The sequence below is a fragment of the Lynx rufus genome, unplaced genomic scaffold (genome assembly GCF_022079265.1).
Source record: "Lynx rufus isolate CCGP_SWC_20201006 ecotype Redwood Valley unplaced genomic scaffold, mLynRuf1.p SCAF_6, whole genome shotgun sequence".
Lineage (NCBI taxonomy): Eukaryota > Metazoa > Chordata > Mammalia > Carnivora > Felidae > Lynx > Lynx rufus.
Window position 1 is genome coordinate 82,518,071 of NW_025814878.1, and position 9,359 is coordinate 82,527,429.

General features: G+C 37.8%; 1 non-coding gene across 1 annotated transcript; it reads right to left on the reverse strand.

Moving 5' to 3' along the window:
* Positions 1–7,817: 7,817 nt before the first annotated feature.
* On the reverse strand, positions 7,818–8,027 carry LOC124529553 (small nucleolar RNA U3). The gene has a single exon (XR_006966421.1). It is a non-coding gene; the product is annotated as a small nucleolar RNA U3 (small nucleolar RNA).
* Between the last annotated feature and the right edge of the window lie 1,332 nt (positions 8,028–9,359).

Here is a 9,359-nt window from a genome sequence, read left to right on the forward strand (position 1 = left end):
TGCATTATGGTGGCCAAGGCCTAACCCTTCTATCCTAGCCCTTTAAAGGTGACCCAGCCTCTGGGTTGCCAGAGGCCTTTAATTTGTAAAAAATGCAATATCTGCAAAGCACATATTAAGGTGAAGCTCAATAAAACAAGGCATACCCATATGTATTTGAATTTTTTAGCATTCCATGTGTTCTCTTTCAGAACAGTGATTATTTGTATGTTGTCCATATTTGTCATCTTCATTCTTATAATTTTATGTCTTTGTTCTTTTCTATTTCATTTTGATATTTCCTCAAGCATGTCTTCTTTGTCCCTGACCATATTTTTATCCATATCTATTTTACCTTTTGTTGATTCTAACGACAAGTTCACCTCTGTAATAGTTTCATTTTATTCTTTTATTCATCCCTGACCTGAACTCCATAAATACACTTCTCAGCTCTGTTCTCTCTTCATCTCTTTTTTGATCGCTTGTTAGTCTTTCAGGCTCTCTCTCTCTTTTTTTTTTTTTTAAGAAGGGCAAATTTTAGGAAGTCACCACTGGTCAGCCTACCTCTCTTTGAAAAACAACAAAAAAAATAAACTACTTTGAATAATATCATAACAGGAAGTAACACACTGGAAACTGAAGAACTGCAGATGGGAAAATCTAAGAACTTTGAACAATATAAGCTAAATATATATTCCAAGATTCTTTGAATCTTGGGAGAACTATTTGTTTGACATTGACCTTTTTTCCTAGGCAAGGTCCTGAAATTCTGTGTTCTTTATTTGACTTTTGTTTCTTTTCTCTGTATTTTTTCTTCAGTATCTATGTTTCTACCAGGGAAATGGATGTTTCAGAAAGAAAGAAAGATAAAAACAGGTGATAGCTCCTAAAATTAAAAAAAATAATTGTATATAATAAGCGTTGAGAGAGAATTTTGTAAATTCCTTAATCTTCCCCTTTAACATACCAAGAGCTGAATCTGGATAATTTGGCACATAGGTTTCTCATGTAGTATAGAAAGGATACCTCTTAGCCAATGATAGTGAAAATTTTTATGATCTATAAGCAGGAAGCTTGCTTTCTGATAATAGAAGGAATATATGGTATAGGGAACATCAAAAAGATTGCCTGTTTTCCAGCATGGAAAGAAGGGGAGAGAGGGGAGGCAGGAGGGAAGAGATTAGTGAAACATGTGTCCTAATTTTGCATGCATTAATTACATGAGGGTAATAATAAGGGTTAGGGGGTATGGGCTCTTGCTTTTGTCTCCTACTTAGGATTATGAGAGAAGCTTACCTTCCAGACTCCCCTGTGGCAATCTGCGCCATCAACTTAAACACAACGGGATCATGTATTTAGAGGCTCTTAAGTTTAGTTTCCCTGTTGACTTAATTTGTGGCCCTCCAGAGGCTGACCCAAGGAAAGGATATGGGTACAGGAGGCTTTACTTGAGATGTATTTCTAGGAAACACCAATAGGTTACTGGAGAAATTAAATGAAAGAGAAGAAAGCCAATAAAAGTGTTGTGTGAGCAGTACTCAGTAGTCTTCTTCCTTTATAGGGAAAGCCCCAGTTCTCCCCTCTCCTGTGTATCTCTTTATTACTCATGCAAAACACTTCACTTATGATACTTCTGGTCTCCAAATGTGTGGGAGGTTTTCCAAGCACCAAACAATTCCCCACGGCATCAACTGGGTATCCTACAATTTAGCTAATTTCTGACACTCTCTACCTGGAGACAGTGTCAGAGCCCACAGGTTAAGGGCTCAGTCCCACAGTACTACTGTCACTTTACTTTAGATGCCAGTTACAAGTCGTAGATCCCCAGATTACCCACAACTTCTGTCTGATTTGGATACAAATTGGGGATTCCCATGACCCCCTCCTCAGGTTCAATTAATTTGCTAGAGTGGCTCACAGAGCTCAGGGAAACACTTGCTTACATATGCCAGTTTATTAAAGGATATGATAAAGGATACAGATGAACAGCAAGAGGGAGAGGTGCACAGGATGAGATCTGGGAGGGTCCTGAGCACAGGAGATTCTGTTTCAGGAAGTTGTGGTGTTTTACCCTCCCAGTGTAGATGTGTTCACTCACTGGGAAGCTCCCTGAACCTCTCACTATTGGGATTTTGTGGAGGCTTCCCTACATAGGTATTCCCTACATAGGCATGATCAATCATTAACTCCATTTCTAGTCCCTCTCTCTCCTCAAGAGAATAGGAGGTGGGACTGAAAATTCCAAGCTTCTAATCATGGCTTATTCTTTCCAGTGACCAGCCTTCATTTAGGAGCTATCCAGGAGCCCAGAGTCACCTCATTAGAACAAAGGCACCCCTATCACCCAGGAAATTACAAAGGTTTTTAGGAGCTCTGTTCAGGAATTGGAGTCAAAGCCCAAATATTAGAACAAAAATGTTGCTAGTGCTCTCAGCACTTAGGAAATTACACAAGTTTTGGGAGTGTTGTGACAGGAATTGGGGAGCAGAGGCCAGTACACATTTTGTTCTATTATCTCACAGTTGTGCTATCAAACAAGTTCCCGCTGTGGACAGAGTCTAATCCTGCTGGGGGACACTGGGGAATAATTTAGAGCTCATACCTCAGGTTATCCCACACCTAAGGTTAAGGAGCTAAAGTATCTATCTACTGTCTACCAGATGGTCATTAGTTGAGGGCTGCTTCCAAAGGGCATTAATTCCTTGGCATGTGTAAACTATAGTGTGAGTTCACACTGCTGGCCACAGAAAACCTTTAGTCAGGGAAATGAAGGCATTGGGATATGAAAGTCAGGCTGGTGTACACAGAAATGATAAGTGTGAGGGAATATTGGCTGGGCCTGACAGCATCAGATATACCTGTTTTTTCATTCCAGGTGGCATGGATGCTGACTCTACACGGCATCCTGGTGGCAAGGCTCTATGACCCCAAAGCTGAGGCAGGGAGGGGACCAAGTGGAGACATGGGAGCCTGCAGCCAGGAGGGGCTGAGAGGAGGTTATGTCGGCACTGCCTAAGCCGGAAGAACAAGGTAGGAATTTAGAAGGCATACAGTGTTATTTCACAGGTCAATTGTCGGACATATGTTATTTGTTTCTGTCTATAACAATTCTGACCTTTTCCAAAGCTTCCAGCCTCTTTTTTTTTTTTTTTTTTAAATTTTTTTTTCAACGTTTATTTATTTTTGGGACAGAGAGAGACAGAGCATGAACGGGGGAGGGGCAGAGAGAGAGGGAGACACAGAATCGGAAACAGGCTCCAGGCTCCAGGCTCCGAGCCATCAGCCCAGAGCCTGACGCGGGGCTCGAACTCACGGACCGCGAGATCGTGACCTGGCTGAAGTCGGACGCTTAACCGACTGCGCCACCCAGGCGCCCCTCCAGCCTCTTTTTTAAAAAAGTTTATTTATTTTGAGAGAGAGAGCACACATGCTGGGGAGGGGCAGGGAGAGATGGAGAGAAAGAATCCCAAGCAGACTTCACAATCTCAGCACAGAGCCCAGTGTGGGGGCTTGAACCCACGACCTCTGACATTATGGCCCAAGCCAAAACCAAGAGTCGGACACTTAATGGACTGAGCCACCCTAGCACCTCTCTAACTTCTGATTAGTAGAAAAAAATTGTTAAGAAAAAATTGTTAAGAAAAAAATGTTATGACATTTAAAACTTTCTCTAGCTCTATAGCCTCAACAGTCCTTTTGGGTCAAGTTCAGTCTCAAGGAGGATATGCTCAAGTTCTGAGGTATCTTCTGTTCTCACATCTCCTACCTGTGGCTCCTCCACAGGGGAGCGGAAAGACAAGTGTGTCTTACCTGACCTTCTAATGGTGGAAGAGTCGAAGTTCTCAGGTGTGATATTCTCTGTGTCTTCTGGTTTCTAGGGTGTAAAAAGGATAATTTTTATTCATGTGAGATTTAGGTAGAAGGTTTATTTCATTTAGCCACAATCCCAGTTATAATAATTCTTTACTGGTTTTGCCCACACTAGTGCATATATTTGTTATCTGCTCATTTTTCTCTTCCCTCTTATCTGGCAACAAAGTCCCTAATCCTCTGGACACAGAAATGGTCATGTGACCTAATCAGAGTGTATCACCTACTGGTCACAGTGATTATTAATTTAAGGTATGGGCTTGTAACTCAGGCTGATCCTCAGAGATTTTTGTCAGGATTTTCAACCTGGAGCTGAGAAGAAATTGGAAGGAAGTGAATCTGGATCTACAGAAACAATGTCCCTTCCTTTCCTTCCCCTCCCCCATGGGTTTCCGTTAAGTTTCTCAGGATCCACCTAAGAGTGAAAACATATGGTATCTGTCTTTCTCTGTATGGCTTATTTCACTTAGCATCACACTCTCCAGTTCCATCCATGTTGCTACAAAGGGCCATATTTCATTCTTTCTCGTTGCCACGTAGTACTCCATTGTGTATATAAACCACAATTTCTTTATCCATTCATCAGTTGATGGACATTTAGGGTCTTTCCATAATTTGGCTATTGTTGAGAGTGCTGCTATAAACATTGGGGTACAAGTGTCCCCATGCATCAGTAACAATGTCCCTTCCTTGGTGGAGAAATGTTCTGAGAGAAATGAGAATAACATATTCACTGAGAAGTGGAAATGAGAGTTAGAAGAGTCCTGTTGAAATCCAAACTTCTGCTTCCAATCACATGCAAAGCTAACTCTACCTTTACCCTTCTTACAGTTTGGTTATGTGAGCCAATTAATTTCTCCTTTTAGGGTTTGCTTCTAATACTTGTAACCACAAGAATCTACAAGGGAAAGTTAATATTGTTGCTTTGTTTGTAAATGAATAGATTTAATGAAAAGTAAACTCAAACCCTCAAGAATGTAAACTTGTACAACCACTTTGGAAAAACATTTTGGTATATCTGCTGAACTTAAAGATATGCATACCTATGATCTAGGAATTCCACTCCTAGATAGTCACTCATAAGAAACTTTTGCACCTGGGCACCAAGAACATGTCTAAGAATGTTTATAACATTGTTGTTGTTGTTGTTGTTTTGTAATAGGAAAAAAAAGAAAAACTCAAACTGGAAACAAACCAAATGCCTTCTGTATGAATATAAGAATGGGTACTTTATGGTATATATTCATACAATTGAATATAAAACATTGAAAATAAAGTACATATATATTTATTGACATGGTAAATCTAAAAAATATAATGCTGAATAAATAAAATTTATTGAGTTTTCATCCTACCACATGATTCTATTTATATAATGCTTAAAACATGTATAGCTAAACAGTATGCATAATTGTATATACAGCATACATGTGGCAAAAAAAACTGCAGAGAGAAGCATGGAGTGATATTCGTAAAATTCAGAATAGTTTTTATCTTTTATGGGGGAGAAAGGGAAACAAAGATTTTGTTGTATTCTATTTCTTAAGTTTTGTGGTGGGCACATGGGTATTTATTATCATTCTTTAAGTTGTGCATATAAATTGTACGGTTTTGTTTGTATGATAAATTTCATTAAAGCAAATCCAGTTAATTGATTTTGAAGTAGCATATTATTAAGTTAGGTCCATTTTCTGGCTCCAAATAATAAACCACAGGAAATTAGAAACATTTAAATTCAGTTGCGTGGGAGCAGTTGTCACTAACTCTGAGACCAAGTTGGTTTTGTTTCAAGTTTCTAGCTATTATGTAACTTAAAACAAATGATAAAACAAACATGGGTATCTCATCCCAAACAGTTTTATCTAGATGTCAGATAGTATTAGTCAATTTAAATAATGAAATGATAAACCATGGCCATTGACTATATTTTCATCTTCTAATGTTCTGGTTAACGTCTTAGTTTAGTTTCTGAAAACATCCTGCATTTATTTTGCTGTAGATGTGTTTAGCCAAAGTCGCAAAGTGACAACTTTTGTCCTTGTGAATCTCAGAAAATTAGTCATCTTATCCTTTAGGACATATATTATTTCTCCATGTGGAGTTGGGAACCATAGAAACTATGGCTGAAAGCATTGTTGGAATAAGCAAACATGACTATTTTTAAGACTATGAAGATTTTGAATACAGTCAGCACTCATGAGTAAGTCATATGGAATTAGATTGGCTATATGTTTAGTGTTGAATGGATCCTGGCAACCTGTGTTCAAACGCCTTCCAGTTAAACATCACAACACCTCCAGGGTGAGTCCTCTGGGTCAGGACACAGATAAATATTTACATGAACCTGCTGCACAGCTGTACTCTATTATTTTAGTAGTTCATGTGGAGAGACAACTCAAATGTCTAATAAGAATGTCTAGTGTCTCCTTTTAGCTTTACCTACTAAATTTGCCTCTTTAAAAACCGTAAAAATTTTTTATTGTGACATATAACATACATACATAGAAATACATAAAACACAAAAGTAAATAATTATGTTTAAGGGGATACTAATGTAAACGCCACCTAGGTCAAAAAAATAGAACATGGCCATCACTCTAGAAATCCCTCATGCATCTTTCCTCATGGCAACTCCCTCTGCACCTTTCAGAGGGAAGCACTATCCTGGTGTTTTCATTAATTCCTTGCTTTGCTTTGTAGTTTTGCCTCCTAACTATGCATTCCCTGAAATATAGTTTAGTCAATGCCTGTTTGTTTTTAATGTTTACAATCATAGCGTTTATGTTACTGCCTCTGGCTTCTTTTGTTTGACATTGTATTCCATTGGTTCCATCCCTGTTATTATACATAAGTGTTCTCTTAAATCTCCTAAATCTTTCTTATATCTTTGATCTGTCGTGTTTTGTAATTTCTACAGCACTCTAGTGATGGGAAGTATCAACAATTCTGCTTTGGTATGTATGTAATGGTAATCTCTCTGATTCTTCCACCATACAGTATTTTTAAAATTTTGTAACATTTACTGAGTATCTACCATGTGCTAGGACAGCATGAAACCCTATTCATGTAATGTTGCTGTACTCAGGATAATTCTGAATAGTGGGTAGGTTTAGCATAGTACATATTTTCACAGAATAAACTGAAATTTAGAAAGATAAGCTAAATTCAAGGTATAGACTCTCTGATATTCACTTCTCAGATTTAGTTACACTTAATTATCAGTTATCAAATATTTTATTATACATTTATTGAGATGGCAAATATAAAAAATATAATGCTGAATAAAGAAAATTTATTGATGATTTTAGTCACATTGAGTAAAATAAGTAAACTTGCCATTTCATAGTAGTCTTTGTCTATCTCACCAAGCTCTTGACATTTTGCCTTAATGTTCCATTGGTGCTTGTATAGTTTGTACTCCCCTTATGGTAACAGCCTTTCTTCTACTATTCATTACAAAAATTCATTACTTTACATTGACAACTTCCTTCTGGTCTATGGCACCTGTAGGTACTGCTGTCTGTGAACTTCTCTTCATAGGAAGACTAGAGAGATGACAGCTCCTGTTATAGGAATCCAGGGAGAGGGCAGTCCAAATAGGTAGGGTCGCAGGGTGGTAAGAGCACAGAGCTGGGAGTTAGCCATCTCAGTTCTACACTTGTCATTATCTAGCTATGTGGCCTTGGGTAAGTTATTTAGCCTCTCAGGCTCAGTTTCATCATGTATAAGTGAGGGAGTGGGTCAGTAATTTTCAAACTGTAATTCAAGAACCATCCTGAGTTCTCATTTTAAATGCAGATTTTCAGGCCTCATGGAAATTTCCCAGTGTGAGAGTCTGTATGTTTAACAAGCTCCCTGAGTGATTCTGATGCTCACTCACCATGAGTGAGGGCCAAGTGAGACAATTTTCTTATTTTATTTTTTTAATTTTACTTTGCTTTATTTTATTTTATTTTATTTTTGCAGAAACTACTCAGACAGTGTCTCTTCCCTCTTACTCCCCCAAAGGAGGAGAAGAATGATTATCAATGACCAAGGGCAGCTGCAAAGACAACACCCAGAGTGAGCTTCACAGGAAGGAACACTGCACCCTCTCCTCACAGTTTCAGGTACTCTACACGTTCAGAGAAACTTCTCTAGTAACAAACGATGGAAATGATCCCTGAAGGTATAGTCTTGACAAGTGTCTGATTTTAAAATCCTGGGATAGAATTTGAACTTTTGGTACCTTAGCATATTTCATCAGATACTTATTTCAAAGAGTTCTGTTTTCTTTTGTTAATAAAAATAAACATAAAGCCATTAAAATTTAAGATGCTAAGTAAATACTGACTATCATTGCATGGAGTAAACAACAATAACACAGTCTAAGGTACTAGTTATCAAAATAGCTTGGGACTATTTGGTGTCCATACACTGAATAAAAATATTAGTGCCTCAATAGAATTGCATCCATATCATTAAGAGGTATTAATACAGTGTTGCAGGAAAAAGCAGCATCGCCTGTCTACAAGACACAGCAGGATCAATATGACTGACAAGGAATACAGAGTTCCATGCAGTCTTATTAAGAAAACAAAGTAGCTGTTTAGACTCTTAAAAGTCAGCTTATTTAATTATAAAATATGCCAAATATATCATCCAACAGATTGGAGACAGTCTGTTGGCTGATTTATTTTTACTTTGATATGGCACTCCTTGCATATTTTTCAAATTCTTAAGTGACTATTCAGGAGGAAAAATCTCCTGATACCATTTAATACTTTCCTGGGGGGATATTCTTTATATTCTGAGGAATTGAAGTCACCCAGCTAATTGCTTCCATTCTTTGTGTTTTCTGTTTCACGAGGAATAACCAAACTGAAATTCTGTAGCAGTTTTGACTTTTCTCACTCAACAAACTCTTCGGTGGTTCTCAAACCCATACCTGAGGCAAGCACCTCACTTATCAGTGAGAGGACTCAAAAACCAGTAGGTAGGGGGTGTAAACCAAGTGAGATGAGAACAGAATCTCCAGGAATATGTGTAATTTTGAAAAGTTCCCAGGGTATTTTTCTCTAGTGTTTGAGTTCCAAATCTGGGTCCCAAATCTGTCAAATAGCAATTATTCATATATGTATTCATAAGAGGCTAAAAAGCTTTAAATACAGTACTTGTTATGGTCCTGTAAAAACAAGACATTACAACTGGGAGTAAACAGGGAACTTAACTACCAAAAGTATATAAACGCTTGGCCAAGAATGATACTATTTTCAAAATAGTATGGTTATTGATCGCTACATTGGTATAGACATTGTTATTTTCTCAAGCTGTTTCCCTTTCTCTTTTTACCGTTGCCTTCTTTCTAGCCCCCTAGTAAGGTAAAATAGATAAAACTTCTTAGCAATTATTCTCACTTCCTTTTCTTCCTTGTTTTTCATGAAAGACTTGGAAATTAACTTGACCCCTGAAGAACAGGTAGATTGATTACTTGAGAAAAGGCAGATAATATATCAATTAGAAGGAAGGGT